The sequence below is a fragment of the Haliaeetus albicilla genome, chromosome 24, assembly GCF_947461875.1.
Source record: "Haliaeetus albicilla chromosome 24, bHalAlb1.1, whole genome shotgun sequence".
Taxonomy (NCBI): Eukaryota; Metazoa; Chordata; class Aves; order Accipitriformes; family Accipitridae; genus Haliaeetus; species Haliaeetus albicilla.
Genome location: NC_091506.1, coordinates 20416409 through 20432803, shown reverse-complemented (window position 1 = coordinate 20432803; position 16395 = coordinate 20416409). Strand labels below are relative to the sequence as shown.

At 59.5% G+C, this 16395-nt stretch overlaps 2 long non-coding RNA genes and 1 other non-coding gene across 3 annotated transcripts; 2 read left to right on the top strand and 1 right to left on the bottom strand.

The window, feature by feature from the left end:
- The first annotated feature begins 3693 nt into the window (after positions 1-3693).
- Positions 3694-4542, top strand: LOC138681789 (uncharacterized). Its single transcript, XR_011321995.1, has 3 exons — positions 3694-3929; positions 4263-4354; positions 4444-4542. It is a non-coding gene; the product is annotated as an uncharacterized lncRNA (long non-coding RNA).
- Positions 4543-9816: 5274 nt separating this feature from the next.
- Positions 9817-9901, bottom strand: LOC138681870 (small nucleolar RNA SNORD45). Its single transcript, XR_011322070.1, has one exon. It is a non-coding gene; the product is annotated as a small nucleolar RNA SNORD45 (small nucleolar RNA).
- A 4950-nt stretch (positions 9902-14851) lies between these two features.
- On the top strand, positions 14852-15700 carry LOC138681788 (uncharacterized). Its single transcript, XR_011321994.1, has 3 exons — positions 14852-15087; positions 15421-15512; positions 15602-15700. It is a non-coding gene; the product is annotated as an uncharacterized lncRNA (long non-coding RNA).
- The last annotated feature ends 695 nt before the right edge of the window (positions 15701-16395 follow it).

Below are 16395 nucleotides of genomic sequence, written 5' to 3'. Positions count from 1 at the left end.
AGTCCCTGTGCCCTTGTGCTCTCTCTAGTTAGCGCACGACAAGAAGAGGGTGGAAGAAGACCTCTGGCAGAGCCTGCCGTACCTGCGGGACACTCAAGCCACCTTGCCAGAGGTGGCCATCAGGTTCATCGGTGGGCCACAGTCCCCAGGGTCCCTCTTCTGCCAGCCTGGCCCCAGTCCCCACCACCGCATTGGCAGCAAGGTCTTGCCGCATGGCACCCGAGGAACCTGAGCAGGCAGAAGCTGCGGGATACCTGCGACGGCGAGGAGGGGCTGGTGGGGCAGGGGACGGGGCCTGGGCAGGGTGCCATGGTCTGGAGGGGACTCCTGGGGGTCTCTGCAGGCAGGGGGGGGGTCATGTCTGCTCTGCTTCCTTCTCTTGCAGCCCTTCTGCCCTTGGCAAAAGACCCTGAACTCTCGGTCAGGACTCTCGCAGCGGAGGCCATCTTCATCCTGATAAGAGAGATGCCAAGATCAGGATGGAGCCTGCAGTCACTGTGCTGCTGGCCCCCGGTGAGCCCTGAAGAAGTGAAATCCTCCTCTGGAAAACAGCTGTATTTTAATAAATTTTTTTTTTTTAATAAAGCTGGAACAACAAGCCCAGTCCCATGCTGTCCTTCCCATGGAGAACACCCAGAGCGTGCTGAGCAGACAGTGTCATTCCTGGCTTGTGCTGCTGCCTGCAGGACAGCAGACCGGGACCCAGGGTGTCCTTGCGGCAAAGCCCCAGCTGCTCCGCTAGACCACAGAACCCGGAGAGGAGGAGGAGGAGGAGAGAAGCTTTAGCCCAGCCTGCCTCTCCTGAGACATCTCAGGGCACCCGTACTCTGCCAAGTCGGCAAATTGTCGTTTGCCCTGGCATCAAACCCCTCTCTTTTACAGGGGAGGGGTGCTGGTTTGGGCCGGGATAGAGTTAATTTTCTTCACGGTAGCTGGCACGGGGCTATGTTTTGAGTGGGAACAAGGGGTTATACCAGATGTCCCGAGTGGGGACAGCCCAAAACTACATAAGCCAAGTGGGGCAGGAGCAAAACTGCCTCCAGTCACCTCGAGTGGGAATCTGGCAAAGCCGTGGCTGATAGAAAGCTGACAAACCCTGGAGGCAGGAGAAAATGTGGGTCACATGTGGTGTTCCCCAGGGCTCAGTACTGCGGCCGCTTCTGTTTAATATCTTTATCAACGATCTGCATGAGGGGATGGAGTGCACCCTCAGCAAGTTTGCCGACGACACCGAGTTGGGAGGGAGGGTTGGTCTGCCTGAGGGTAGGAAGGCTCTACAGAGAGATCTGGACAGGCTGGATCGATGGGCCGAGGCCAATTGTACGAGGTTCAACGAGGCCAAGTGCCGGGTCCTGCGCTTTGGTCACAACAACCCCACGCAGCGCTACAGGCTTGGGGAAGAGCGGCTGGAAAGCTGTCCGGCAGAAGAAGACCTGGGGCTGCTGGTTGACAGCCGGCTGAATACGAGCCAGCAGTGTGCCCAGGTGGCCAAGAAGGCCAACGGCATCCTGGCCTGTATCAGAAATAGCGTGGCCGGCAGGAGCAGGGAGGTGATTGTTCCCCTGTACTCGGCACTGGTGAGGCCGCACCTCGAGTCCTGTGTTCAGTTTTGGGCCCCTCACTACAGGAAAGACATGGAGATGCTGGAGCGTGTCCAGAGAAGGGCAACCAAGCTGGTGAGGGGCCTGGAGCACAAGTCTTACGAGGAGCGGCTGAGGAAGCTGGGGCTGTTTAGTCTGGAGAAAAGGAGGCTGAGGGGAGACCTTATCGCTCTCTACAACTACCTGAAAGGAGGTTGTAGTGAGGTGGGTGCTGGTCTCTTCCATCAGGAAACTTGCAATAGGACAAGAGGAAACTTGTCCACCGGACAAGCCCACCAGGACTGGACCCCTCGGCTGACCAGACACCTCGGCTGACTGAACCAACGCTGGACAGACCCAGGACCGGTGAAATCTTTCTCTCTTCCTTTTTCTCTCTCTGTCTTCTTCTCTCTTTCCTTTTCCTTTGCCAAAGTCCCTACACCTCATCCGTTTCAAGATAGAAACCATTGACCAAGTCTGAGACTAAGAGTGGATCCAGCCGCCCCTGGGCCCTTCTCTGAGGAGGAGTCTGGAAAGCGAGGGGGTCTGCTCTGAACCTCCTGACTCAACAGGAGGGATCTCCTTATTCCCTCAATTGATGTATATGGTTACACGGTTTACAGAAGTAGTCTTATGCCAGTTCCTGTTGTGAGAAACCCTGCCACCTACTACCACGCCTCCCCAGTTCAGTTGGCTTCTGTCATGAATAAAATCTTTAACCGATCGTTTGGTGTTGCTTCACCTTAATTTAGCCCAAGAGAATTTCGAATTAAACACGACTCCCTGGTCTGTCCAGTCTGGGTCGTGACAGGCCCTCACGGCTCGCCCCCCAAAATCACGCGCCCCGGCCCCAGCGACTTTTGACACGCTTCAACTCTGCCTCCTTCTCGACAAGCCTATGACCCATTTCCCATCCTCGTTGCCCAGGTGAGTGAAAATTGGGGCAAAGCAGCAAAGCTCCTTTCCTTGGGAAGTTGAGGTCGGTGTCATGTCTGTTTTTGTGACATGAAGAATTCTGCAGCTTGTGTTTCTACAGTAGCCAAAGGCCTTTCCCCGTTCCCCAGCTCCGGGTCCTGTTCTCCAACGTGATTGATGCTGCACCAACTGAAAGCTTCCTTCTTGCAGAACAAGCCAAGAAATCCTTTTTAAGAGAGACTGCAAACACCTGGTCAGGAACGTGCTCTTCAGAGTTGAGGAGAGCCAGAGCAGTACCTGTTACTGAGGGCTTGAGTCCCGTCATACGCCCTTTAGAGCAAAAAACCCCCACGTGCTCTACGGCAAGGTAACAGGGGGCCTGGGAAATGTCAGTCATCCAAAAGGATTTCTCTCCCGTTGGAGACCAGCAAGTACCTTTCTAGTGCAGGAAGGAGAAGAGATTTGGTTGCAGAGTGACGGCTGAAACAGCTCCGCGGAAGTTGGCGCAGAGCTGGAAGGCTGAATCAAGGAATCATAGAATCCTTTAGGTTGGAAAAGAGCTTCAAGATCATCAAGTCCAACCATCAACCATGCCCACGAAACCATGTCCTGAAGCACCCCCATCTACTCGCTTTTTGAATACCTCCAGGGATGGTGACTCAACCACTTCCCTGGGCAGCCTATTCCAATGTCTGACAACCCTCTCAGTAAAGAAACGTTTCCTAATATCTAACCGAAATCTCCCTTGCCGCAACTTGAGGCCATTGCCTCTCGTCCTATCTCCGGCCACCTGACAGAAGAGACCAGCACCCACCTCACTACAACCCCCCTTCAGGTAGTTGTAGAGAGCGACAAGGTCTCCCCTCAGCCTCCTCTTCTCTAGACTAAACAGCCCCAGCTCCCTCAGCGTCACCCGGTGACGCCCCGGTGACGTGGGTGCCGAGGGCTCGGGCCCCCGCCTCAGCACTTCGCAGCCACCCCTGTGAGGCGGTGGCCGCCTCAGAGCGGGCGGCAGGTGGCCGAGGGCGTCCCTGCCCGTAGCCGGGGCGCACGCGGGCCAGCGGTGCTGATGTCACAGCGGCCACTGTGACCCGCGGGGGCAAGCCCACAAAAAGGAGCGCTGGGCACAGGCCGCCCGTCAGTGCGACCTGGTGAGGTGAGGAGAGGGCAGGGGAGGGACGGGGCTGGTGCGGGGCTGGTGCGGGGCTGCCGAGGGAGGAGGGGGGCCCCAGGCCTCGGGGCGCTGGGCCTGTGCTGCAAGCTCACCCGCCTCTGGCTTCTCCCTCGCCCGCGCCCCGCTTCTCCCTCAGAGTCAGCAGAGGAGCATTTGGAGGAGACGCCCGGCGCTGCTGGGACAGGGACTCTCCAAACGCTCACCGTTGACGTGCGCCATGTCCGCAAGGAAGCAGAAGGCCCCCGACTCGATGGAGCAGGGTGAGAGCAAAGTAGCCCTCCCGCGGCGTAGCAGAGGGCTTGTCGGGGCGGCCGGCGTGGGGCCGAGAGCGGTGGCAGGGGGAGGCAGGAGCTCCCCGACCACCCCGGGGCAGGGCCCCTCCTGTCCTCAGCCAGCGGGGCCCAGGCTGGGCAGTGGGCACCTGCTGGGACCCCCGTGCCTGCAATGCCCCCTTCCTCTCCAAGGCCTCCAGCCCTGCCCGTCAGCCAGCTCGGCAGGGGCAGAGCAGGCCCTTGGGGGCAATCCCTCAGGGACGCTTCCCCCGGCCCCGCAGAGGTGCTCATTCCCAGTGGCGTTTGCTCTCTCCCCTCCAGCATGCCTGCTGTGTCGCCGGGCAGAGGCTGACCCGGCTCTCTGCGGGGCCAAACTGGAGAAGCGAGGGCTCTGTGCCCACGTGTTTTGCCTGGTGAGTTACGCCGGGGCTCCCTCCAGCTTGCCGACAGGCAGTCCCTGCCACGCTCTCCTCAGCAGCTCCTCCTCTTTTCTCTGCTGCAGCTTTTTGCCAGCGGGCTTTTTCAGCGAGGGGGCAGGGAAGCAGGACTCATGGGATTTCTCCCCGAGGATATTCGACGTACAATCGCGCAGGCAGCGCAGAAGGTGAGCACCTGACAAGACCGGGGAGATCTGTGCCGGGAGAGGTTTGCGGGACCCTAGCCTGGATCCGAGAAAGAAATCCCAGCCCTTCCGGCCGGCTCTGGGGCAGGAGTCTTGCTCCCAGCAGCTCCACAGAGGCTCCAGCACAGGAGCCTCGTCCGACAGGCGCATCTGCGGGGTGTGACCCAGCAGCGGCCACATCCTGCGCCCTGCCCGGAGGCGTGGGGCTGGCCGCGGCGGCCCTGGGGCTGCCGCTGATGGGGGCTGCTCTGCTCTTTCCAGCACTGCTTCGTCTGTGGCGAGAGCGGGGCCGCCATCTCCTGCTGGCGGAGGGGCTGCGAGCGCAGCTTCCATCTCCCCTGTGCCGTGGAGGGTGGATGCGTCACCCAGTTCGCTCTTCAGTACAGGTACCTCCTCTCCCCTCCTCGCTGCCACCCGGGAAGGAGCCAGCGCTTCTCACCTCGCCCATCCCTTTCCTCTTGCCCCCAGGGCCTTCTGCTGGGAGCACCGCCCAGAGCAGGCAGTGGAGGCGGCTCCGGAGGAGAACACCACCTGCCTCATCTGCCTGGACCATGTGGAGGAGAGAAAGTCCTACGGCACCATGGTGTGCCCAGCGTGCAAACACGCCTGGTTCCACAGGGGCTGCATCCAGGTAGGAGCCGTTCCCTCGCCCCCGGGAATTGCTCGCCCCCGGGGCACGGCAGGCGCTCGGCAGCACCAGGGCCTCACTCGTGCCCCTTACGTTTCTCCTCCTGCAGGGACAGGCTATGAGCGCCGGCATTTCCTGCTTCCAGTGCCCACTCTGTAGAGATAAGGAGCACTTTCTCTCAGAAATGCTCACCATGGGGATCCGAATCCCCTTGAGGTTGGTGTCCTTCTGGCCGGCTCACAAGACAGGAGGCTGCAAGCGCTGTGCTGCGCCAGGGGCTGCCCCAGCAGTCCTTCCTGGCCCTCTGCTGTCCCGCGAGTCTGGGCTTCAGCTTCACGGAGGAGCTGGAAACAGGGCGGGGCGGGGCGAGCAGGGACGCCCTGCATCTCCCTTATGCCGGGGCAGCAGGGGCTCATCCGTTTTCCTTTCTCCATCAGACTGCCATCATGGGAGAACAGGCGTGCATACGCAGAACTAGGCGAGAGGCACAGCCGCTGCGATGCCAGGGAGTGCCTTTGTCCCGGAGGCAGGGAGCAGGCAGAGCAAGAGGGGTAAGTTGCCAAAGCTGCACCCCGGGGCTCTGTACGGGAACCCTGTCTCGCCAAGGGCTCGAGGCGCAAGGACCGAGACCGAGAGCTCGGCCGGACAATCCCGTGCTGCGGTCACTTTGTCCTCACAGCCATGAGCACGTTTGCTTCCCCAGGCCCTGGCAACTGCTCCTGTGCTGCTCCTGCGCTGCCGAGGGCACCCACAGACGCTGCTCCGACTTGAGGAGCAGCACGGCCAGCTGGGAGTGCGACGCGTGTGCTGGCCTGGGCACCGGTAAGAGGCAAAGCACCCGGCTGCCCCTGGGCTGGGGCCAGGGGCCAGGCAAGGCCTGGCAGCGGGAGCCCAGGGTGGGCCTGGCAGAGCCTCTCTGCTCTAGGAGGGCTGGGGGCACCGCTCTGGCCTATCCTGCCCCGGGCCTGGGGGCCGAGCCCTTGACCTTCCTGCTTCCCCTTACAGCCTCCAGTGCCAGCTCGGAGCTCGCCGGCCCCAGCACTGCCAGCCAGGCAGGATCACGGCAATCGCTCAGGTCTCCGGCACCGGAGACCAGCAGCCCCAGCACCACCAGCCAGCTGCCATCAGGGTCCTCCTGCGGCTCCCCACCGTCGGAGACCAGCAGCCCCAGCACTGCCAGCCAGGCAGGATCGGGGCAATCGCTCAGGTCTCCGGCACCAGAGACCAGCAGCCCCAGCACTGCCAGCCAGGCGGCTTCGCGGTCCTCCTGCGGCTCCCCGCCACTTCAGGGCAGCAGCTGCTCCAGTCCCCCTGGGCCTGTGCGGATGCGAGACAGCTCCCGCTTGCAACGCCGGGCACAACATCCCTACAGCCGGCCTGGAAGATGCCATGACAGGAGCCGTGTGCCAGCACCAAGTGCTGAGACCAGCACCCCCAGCCAGGCGGCGCCGGGGCCGTCCCACAGCTCCCCGGCACCCGAGACCAGCAGCCCCAGCACCGCCAGCCAGCTGCCAGCGGGGTCCTCCTGCGGCTCCCCACCGCTGGAAACCAGCAGCCCCAGCACTGGGAGGCAGGCGGCATTCGGGCCACCCCATGGCTCCCTGGCACCGCAGACCAGCAGCCCCGGCAATGCGGCATCAGGGCCGTCCCAAGGCTCCGCAGTGCTTGAGGGCAGCAGCCGCTCCAGCCCCCCTGGGCCCGACCGCGTGCGAAACAGCTCCCGCTTGCAACGCCGGGCCCAACACCCTTACAGCCGGCCCAGAAGACGCCGTGACAGGAGTCGTGCGCCAGCACCAAGTGCTGAGACCAGCACCCCCAGCCAGGCGGCGCCGGGGCCGTCCCACAGCTCCCCAGCACCCGAGACCAGCAGCCCCAGCACCGCCAGCCAGCTGCCAGCGGGGTCCTCCTGCGGCTCCCCAGCGCTCGAGAGCAGCAGAAGCTCCAGCCCCCCTGGGCCCGTGCGGATGCAAGACCGCTCCCGCTTGCAACGCTGGGCCCAACACCCCTACAGCCGGCCCAGAAGACGCCATGACAGGAGCCGTGCGCCAGCAACAAGTGCTGAGACCAGCACCCCCAGCCAGGCGGCGCCGGGGCCGTCCCACAGCTCCCCGGCACCCGAGACCAGCAGCCCCAGCACCGCCAGCCAGCTGCCAGCGGGGTCCTCCTCTGGCTCCCCAGCACTTGAGAGCAGTGGAAGCTCCAGCCCCCCTGGGCCCGTGCGGATGCCAGACCGCTCCCGCTTGCAACGCCGGGCCCAACATCCCTACAGCCGGCCCGGACGCCGCCATGGAACCAGCCGTGCGCCATCCCCGAGCGCTGGTCCTGATCCCCCTCCACCCGTACAATAAAGTTGGCCGTTAATCTCTGTGCTGGGACATTCCACGCTCATTCGTCAGCTTCCTCCTCCTCCTCCACCTCTCCCTTTCTTGGGGGGCAGCCTTAGGGGCTGGGCCCAGAGCGTTGTCTTCTCCCTGGCGGTTGGCAGCACCTTCCCCAGACCTCCCTCCTCACGGGCTGGCCTTGGCCGGCTGCCCCGCGCCATGGCCGTGGGCTTCGGCTCTCTGCCCCCGCCGCCGGGAGGGTGGCCCGGCACGGCCCAGTCGGCGCCACCGCCCGTCTCTGGCAATGTGGGCTGTGCCCCCCCCAGCCGGCACGGCCCTCACGACTCGCCCCCCAAAATCACGCGCCCCGGCCCCAGCGACTTTTGACACGCTTCAACTCTGCCTCCTTCTCGATAAGCCTATAACCCATTTCCCATCCTCGTTGCCCAGGTTAGCAGAACTGGGGCAAAGTGGCAAAGCTACTTTTCTTGGAAAGTTGATTTCGGTGTCACGTCTGTCTTTGTGACATGAAGAATTCTGCAGCTTGTGTTTCTACAGTAGCCAAAGGCCTTTCCCCGTTCCCCAGCTCCGGGTCCTGTTCTCCAACGTGATTGCTGCTGCACCAACTGAAGGCTTCCTTCTTGCAGAACAAGCCAAGAAATCCTTTTTAAGAGAGACTGCAAACACCTGGTCAGGAACGTGCTCCTCAGAGCTCAGGAGAGCCAGAGCAGTACCTGTTACTGAGGGCTTGAGTCCCGTCATACGCCCTTTAGAGCAAAAAACCCCCACGTGCTCTACGGCAAGGTAACAGGGGGCCTGGGAAATGTCAGTCATCCAAAAGGATTTCTCTCCCGTTGGAGACCAGCAAGTACCTTTCTAGTGCAGGAAGGAGAAGAGATTTGGTTGCAGAGTGACGGCTGAACAGCTCCGCAGAAGATGGCGCAGAGCTGGAAGGCTGAATCAAAGAATAACGGTGACCAAAGCGCAAAGAGAATCCCCTGGGCTGGCTGTACGGATGCGAACAACCCTCCGCTCTTCAGGCAAACTACAGGTGGTCTTGCGGTGTGTGCATTGAGCGCCTTTCTGACAGGCCTTGATGCAGCATGCGAGTTGCTTCATTACAGCAGGGAGCAGCTGTCCTCTCTGAGGAAGGCAGGGGAACCTGGGAGACCCGATGGGCTTTCCTGCCAACAAAGAGGAAGGAAAGGAGGTACAGAGGGTCCAAAAGAGAACTCGGTGGCAGCGCTTTGTCCTTCTGCTCTTGCCTGCTGTGACTGGGAAGACGTGAGCTCCGGGCGCCTGTCGTATGGGCTGTTGCATCATACGGCTGACGGGGAGCTGGGGACGTCCAGCTGGCAGGGCCAGACCTTGATGAGGTCTGCACGGCAGAAACATGCAACGAGGGGAAAACCGATGTGATTTCTGTGTTTAATCTGGCAGCCTTGTGTTCTTATACTGTTGGGCTGACCTAATAATGTGAATGTAGCTTTGACTACCTGGAACTTCTTTTTCGTGTCCTATTTTCCAGGCGTCCCTTAATCTACGGTTTTCCTCCTAGGGAGGGTGAGTCGGGCCCGGTGTTAGTCAGCAGAATTTGCTGCTGGGGGCTCTCAGTTAGCGAGGTTTAGGAATACCTCTGTGGTGCCGCTTTGGGGAGTTTCTCCCTGGAAATCGAGGCAAGAGAGCCCTTTCCCAAGGTGCCGAAGAAACCGCGTAGACTTGCGCGTACCTTCTAGGTCATGCAAGTAAAGCGAGATGCCAGCCAGAGATCGGGAGTGTGTTCACATTTCTCCCCGATAAGTCAAATGCCCTATTTTTCATGGGTTTCTCACAGGAATAAGAATCGTGAGCGGGCACAGAAGGGTTTCTGTACTGGGCCTGGCTGGGATACCGGTAATTTTTTTGTCATCGCACCCTGCACGATGCTGGTTTTAGCGTTGACAGCACACCGATGTTTAGCTACTGCTGAGCAGTGCTTACGCAGAACCAAGGTCTTCTCTGTTTCTCACTCTGCTGCCCCACCCAGCTGGCTGGGAGGGGACACAGCAGAGACAGCTGCCCCGAGCTGACCGAAGGGGTACCACGGATCCATACCACGTAGTGTCATGCTCAGCAAGAAAACCGGGACTGGGGGAGTCTTTCCAAGGCAGCCACTGCACCAAGATGGCTGGGCATCTGCCTGCTGGTGAGAGGTGGTCGGTGGTTGCTGTCACATCAGTTGGCTTCCTTTTTTATTCCCTGCACTTGTTAAACTGTCTTTATCTCGACTCCCTTAGGTCACAGCCTAAGGAAACCGGAGCTTCCTGGGTCTCAGAGTAATTCTAGAGCTCAAGTGGCGACAGACATCAACTCTAGATCACACAGTACATGCCAACGCTCATCACTGACCCAAGAAGACATGCTCCTCCTGTCCTACCCAAGGCTTTCAAGTCCAACACACTTTCTTCCTAAAGCAGGACGCTACCTTATTTACTTGTAACACCATTCCTACGTTCCGTGGGATGGGGCTACAGGTAGGTTACGCAAGCCATCAAGCCACTGTCTGGAAGCACCAGAGCCTTTTGGGTACTGTTTGTCACCATGGTTTGCCTGAGAAGGAAACTAAAACACAGAATAGACGGCGAGAAATTTAACCTGCCATGGAGATAGCTACAGTGAACAAGTACGAGTTTGTGCTTTACAAAGCATCATTTTTAAAATTCAACCCTGAGTTTTTCAAGTGTCAACCCTTATTTTTATAATGCAAGCCTCAATGTTAGGGCAAAAAGCATAAATTTAAAAGACCAAAGCCTACTTCTGGGGGTGCAAACAGTCATTTTTAAGGTCCAGGCCCACATACATGGAGGACAAAACCTAATTTATTAGTTCCAAGCTCCATCTTTAAGGTTCAGAGACTCATTTTAAGGGCCCAGAGCATCATTTTTAAGCCCCAAAGTCTGATCTGGAAGGACCACAGCCTCATTTGTAGAGTCTAAATCCAAATTTATACGGTCCAAACCCTTATTTTTACTTTCCAAACTCTTAGTTTTGCCTTCCAAAGCCTCATTTTAGTTTCCAAAACCTTCACTTTTAGGGTGCAGAAGCTCAGGGTTAGTTTGCATAGTCTCATTTTCAGGGTCCAAAGCCTCTTTTTTAGGATCCAGACAAGCATTTTTAGGGTGCAGGCTGCATCTGGACTGTCCAAACCCTCATTTGGAGGGTCCAAAGCCCACTTTTAGGGCTCAAAGCCTCAGGCTTAGGTCCCAAAGCCTCAGGCTTAGGGTCCAAAGCTTTGATTCGAGGATTGAAAGACTTCAGTTGCAGGGTGCCAACCCTCATTTTAAGGTACAAACTCCTCACTTAGGGCTCAAAGCCTCATTTCCTTAATGTCCGAGGCATATAATGAGCATCCAAAGACCCAGCTGTAGGGTCCAAAGCCCCGTTTTAGGGCCAAAATCCTTGGTTTCAGGCTTTAAAAACGGCCCTTTGGAAATGCTGACTCATATGGGCCCTAGCAATATGAAAGAGGGGGTCTCAGCATGCCCGGGCCCCCACTGCCTGCGGCTGTCTGAACCTCTCCCAGCTCTGGCTGGGAGACAGGAGTCGCCAGGGGGAAGGGGGTAGTGGGAGGAGGTACTGGTCCGGCCAACTTGGGAGGGTCCGTACCAGTCCCTGTGCCCTTGTGCTCTCTCTAGTTAGCGCACGACAAGAAGAGGGTGGAAGAAGACCTCTGGCAGAGCCTGCCGTACCTGCGGGACACTCAAGCCACCTTGCCAGAGGTGGCCATCAGGTTCATCGGTGGGCCACAGTCCCCAGGGTCCCTCTTCTGCCAGCCTGGCCCCAGTCCCCACCACCGCATTGGCAGCAAGGTCTTGCCGCATGGCACCCGAGGAACCTGAGCAGGCAGAAGCTGCGGGATACCTGCGACGGCGAGGAGGGGCTGGTGGGGCAGGGGACGGGGCCTGGGCAGGGTGCCATGGTCTGGAGGGGACTCCTGGGGGTCTCTGCAGGCAGGGGGGGGGTCATGTCTGCTCTGCTTCCTTCTCTTGCAGCCCTTCTGCCCTTGGCAAAAGACCCTGAACTCTCGGTCAGGACTCTCGCAGCGGAGGCCATCTTCATCCTGATAAGAGAGATGCCAAGATCAGGATGGAGCCTGCAGTCACTGTGCTGCTGGCCCCCGGTGAGCCCTGAAGAAGTGAAATCCTCCTCTGGAAAACAGCTGTATTTTAATAAATTTTTTTTTTTTAATAAAGCTGGAACAACAAGCCCAGTCCCATGCTGTCCTTCCCATGGAGAACACCCAGAGCGTGCTGAGCAGACAGTGTCATTCCTGGCTTGTGCTGCTGCCTGCAGGACAGCAGACCGGGACCCAGGGTGTCCTTGCGGCAAAGCCCCAGCTGCTCCGCTAGACCACAGAACCCGGAGAGGAGGAGGAGGAGGAGAGAAGCTTTAGCCCAGCCTGCCTCTCCTGAGACATCTCAGGGCACCCGTACTCTGCCAAGTCGGCAAATTGTCGTTTGCCCTGGCATCAAACCCCTCTCTTTTACAGGGGAGGGGTGCTGGTTTGGGCCGGGATAGAGTTAATTTTCTTCACGGTAGCTGGCACGGGGCTATGTTTTGAGTGGGAACAAGGGGTTATACCAGATGTCCCGAGTGGGGACAGCCCAAAACTACATAAGCCAAGTGGGGCAGGAGCAAAACTGCCTCCAGTCACCTCGAGTGGGAATCTGGCAAAGCCGTGGCTGATAGAAAGCTGACAAACCCTGGAGGCAGGAGAAAATGTGGGTCACATGTGGTGTTCCCCAGGGCTCAGTACTGCGGCCGCTTCTGTTTAATATCTTTATCAACGATCTGCATGAGGGGATGGAGTGCACCCTCAGCAAGTTTGCCGACGACACCGAGTTGGGAGGGAGGGTTGGTCTGCCTGAGGGTAGGAAGGCTCTACAGAGAGATCTGGACAGGCTGGATCGATGGGCCGAGGCCAATTGTACGAGGTTCAACGAGGCCAAGTGCCGGGTCCTGCGCTTTGGTCACAACAACCCCACGCAGCGCTACAGGCTTGGGGAAGAGCGGCTGGAAAGCTGTCCGGCAGAAGAAGACCTGGGGCTGCTGGTTGACAGCCGGCTGAATACGAGCCAGCAGTGTGCCCAGGTGGCCAAGAAGGCCAACGGCATCCTGGCCTGTATCAGAAATAGCGTGGCCGGCAGGAGCAGGGAGGTGATTGTTCCCCTGTACTCGGCACTGGTGAGGCCGCACCTCGAGTCCTGTGTTCAGTTTTGGGCCCCTCACTACAGGAAAGACATGGAGATGCTGGAGCGTGTCCAGAGAAGGGCAACCAAGCTGGTGAGGGGCCTGGAGCACAAGTCTTACGAGGAGCGGCTGAGGAAGCTGGGGCTGTTTAGTCTGGAGAAAAGGAGGCTGAGGGGAGACCTTATCGCTCTCTACAACTACCTGAAAGGAGGTTGTAGTGAGGTGGGTGCTGGTCTCTTCCATCAGGAAACTTGCAATAGGACAAGAGGAAACTTGTCCACCGGACAAGCCCACCAGGACTGGACCCCTCGGCTGACCAGACACCTCGGCTGACTGAACCAACGCTGGACAGACCCAGGACCGGTGAAATCTTTCTCTCTTCCTTTTTCTCTCTCTGTCTTCTTCTCTCTTTCCTTTTCCTTTGCCAAAGTCCCTACACCTCATCCGTTTCAAGATAGAAACCATTGACCAAGTCTGAGACTAAGAGTGGATCCAGCCGCCCCTGGGCCCTTCTCTGAGGAGGAGTCTGGAAAGCGAGGGGGTCTGCTCTGAACCTCCTGACTCAACAGGAGGGATCTCCTTATTCCCTCAATTGATGTATATGGTTACACGGTTTACAGAAGTAGTCTTATGCCAGTTCCTGTTGTGAGAAACCCTGCCACCTACTACCACGCCTCCCCAGTTCAGTTGGCTTCTGTCATGAATAAAATCTTTAACCGATCGTTTGGTGTTGCTTCACCTTAATTTAGCCCAAGAGAATTTCGAATTAAACACGACTCCCTGGTCTGTCCAGTCTGGGTCGTGACAGGCCCTCACGGCTCGCCCCCCAAAATCACGCGCCCCGGCCCCAGCGACTTTTGACACGCTTCAACTCTGCCTCCTTCTCGACAAGCCTATGACCCATTTCCCATCCTCGTTGCCCAGGTGAGTGAAAATTGGGGCAAAGCAGCAAAGCTCCTTTCCTTGGGAAGTTGAGGTCGGTGTCATGTCTGTTTTTGTGACATGAAGAATTCTGCAGCTTGTGTTTCTACAGTAGCCAAAGGCCTTTCCCCGTTCCCCAGCTCCGGGTCCTGTTCTCCAACGTGATTGCTGCTGCACCAACTGAAGGCTTCCTTCTTGCAGAACAAGCCAAGAAATCCTTTTTAAGAGAGACTGCAAACACCTGGTCAGGAACGTGCTCTTCAGAGTTGAGGAGAGCCAGAGCAGTACCTGTTACTGAGGGCTTGAGTCCCGTCATACGCCCTTTAGAGCAAAAAACCCCCACGTGCTCTACGGCAAGGTAACAGGGGGCCTGGGAAATGTCAGTCATCCAAAAGGATTTCTCTCCCGTTGGAGACCAGCAAGTACCTTTCTAGTGCAGGAAGGAGAAGAGATTTGGTTGCAGAGTGACGGCTGAAACAGCTCCGCGGAAGTTGGCGCAGAGCTGGAAGGCTGAATCAAGGAATCATAGAATCCTTTAGGTTGGAAAAGAGCTTCAAGATCATCAAGTCCAACCATCAACCATGCCCACGAAACCATGTCCTGAAGCACCCCCATCTACTCGCTTTTTGAATACCTCCAGGGATGGTGACTCAACCACTTCCCTGGGCAGCCTATTCCAATGTCTGACAACCCTCTCAGTAAAGAAACGTTTCCTAATATCTAACCGAAATCTCCCTTGCCGCAACTTGAGGCCATTGCCTCTCGTCCTATCTCCGGCCACCTGACAGAAGAGACCAGCACCCACCTCACTACAACCCCCCTTCAGGTAGTTGTAGAGAGCGACAAGGTCTCCCCTCAGCCTCCTCTTCTCTAGACTAAACAGCCCCAGCTCCCTCAGCGTCACCCGGTGACGCCCCGGTGACGTGGGTGCCGAGGGCTCGGGCCCCCGCCTCAGCACTTCGCAGCCACCCCTGTGAGGCGGTGGCCGCCTCAGAGCGGGCGGCAGGTGGCCGAGGGCGTCCCTGCCCGTAGCCGGGGCGCACGCGGGCCAGCGGTGCTGATGTCACAGCGGCCACTGTGACCCGCGGGGGCAAGCCCACAAAAAGGAGCGCTGGGCACAGGCCGCCCGTCAGTGCGACCTGGTGAGGTGAGGAGAGGGCAGGGGAGGGACGGGGCTGGTGCGGGGCTGGTGCGGGGCTGCCGAGGGAGGAGGGGGGCCCCAGGCCTCGGGGCGCTGGGCCTGTGCTGCAAGCTCACCCGCCTCTGGCTTCTCCCTCGCCCGCGCCCCGCTTCTCCCTCAGAGTCAGCAGAGGAGCATTTGGAGGAGACGCCCGGCGCTGCTGGGACAGGGACTCTCCAAACGCTCACCGTTGACGTGCGCCATGTCCGCAAGGAAGCAGAAGGCCCCCGACTCGATGGAGCAGGGTGAGAGCAAAGTAGCCCTCCCGCGGCGTAGCAGAGGGCTTGTCGGGGCGGCCGGCGTGGGGCCGAGAGCGGTGGCAGGGGGAGGCAGGAGCTCCCCGACCACCCCGGGGCAGGGCCCCTCCTGTCCTCAGCCAGCGGGGCCCAGGCTGGGCAGTGGGCACCTGCTGGGACCCCCGTGCCTGCAATGCCCCCTTCCTCTCCAAGGCCTCCAGCCCTGCCCGTCAGCCAGCTCGGCAGGGGCAGAGCAGGCCCTTGGGGGCAATCCCTCAGGGACGCTTCCCCCGGCCCCGCAGAGGTGCTCATTCCCAGTGGCGTTTGCTCTCTCCCCTCCAGCATGCCTGCTGTGTCGCCGGGCAGAGGCTGACCCGGCTCTCTGCGGGGCCAAACTGGAGAAGCGAGGGCTCTGTGCCCACGTGTTTTGCCTGGTGAGTTACGCCGGGGCTCCCTCCAGCTTGCCGACAGGCAGTCCCTGCCACGCTCTCCTCAGCAGCTCCTCCTCTTTTCTCTGCTGCAGCTTTTTGCCAGCGGGCTTTTTCAGCGAGGGGGCAGGGAAGCAGGACTCATGGGATTTCTCCCCGAGGATATTCGACGTACAATCGCGCAGGCAGCGCAGAAGGTGAGCACCTGACAAGACCGGGGAGATCTGTGCCGGGAGAGGTTTGCGGGACCCTAGCCTGGATCCGAGAAAGAAATCCCAGCCCTTCCGGCCGGCTCTGGGGCAGGAGTCTTGCTCCCAGCAGCTCCACAGAGGCTCCAGCACAGGAGCCTCGTCCGACAGGCGCATCTGCGGGGTGTGACCCAGCAGCGGCCACATCCTGCGCCCTGCCCGGAGGCGTGGGGCTGGCCGCGGCGGCTGCCGCTGATGGGGGCTGCTCTGCTCTTTCCAGCACTGCTTCGTCTGTGGCGAGAGCGGGGCCGCCATCTCCTGCTGGCGGAGGGGCTGCGAGCGCAGCTTCCATCTCCCCTGTGCCGTGGAGGGTGGATGCGTCACCCAGTTCGCTCTTCAGTACAGGTACCTCCTCTCCCCTCCTCGCTGCCACCCGGGAAGGAGCCAGCGCTTCTCACCTCGCCCATCCCTTTCCTCTTGCCCCCAGGGCCTTCTGCTGGGAGCACCGCCCAGAGCAGGCAGTGGAGGCGGCTCCGGAGGAGAACACCACCTGCCTCATCTGCCTGGACCATGTGGAGGAGAGAAAGTCCTACGGCACCATGGTGTGCCCAGCGTGCAAACACGCCTGGTTCCACAGGGGCTGCATCCAGGTAGGAGCCGTTCCCTCGCCCCCGGGAATTGCTCGCCCCCGGGGCACGGCA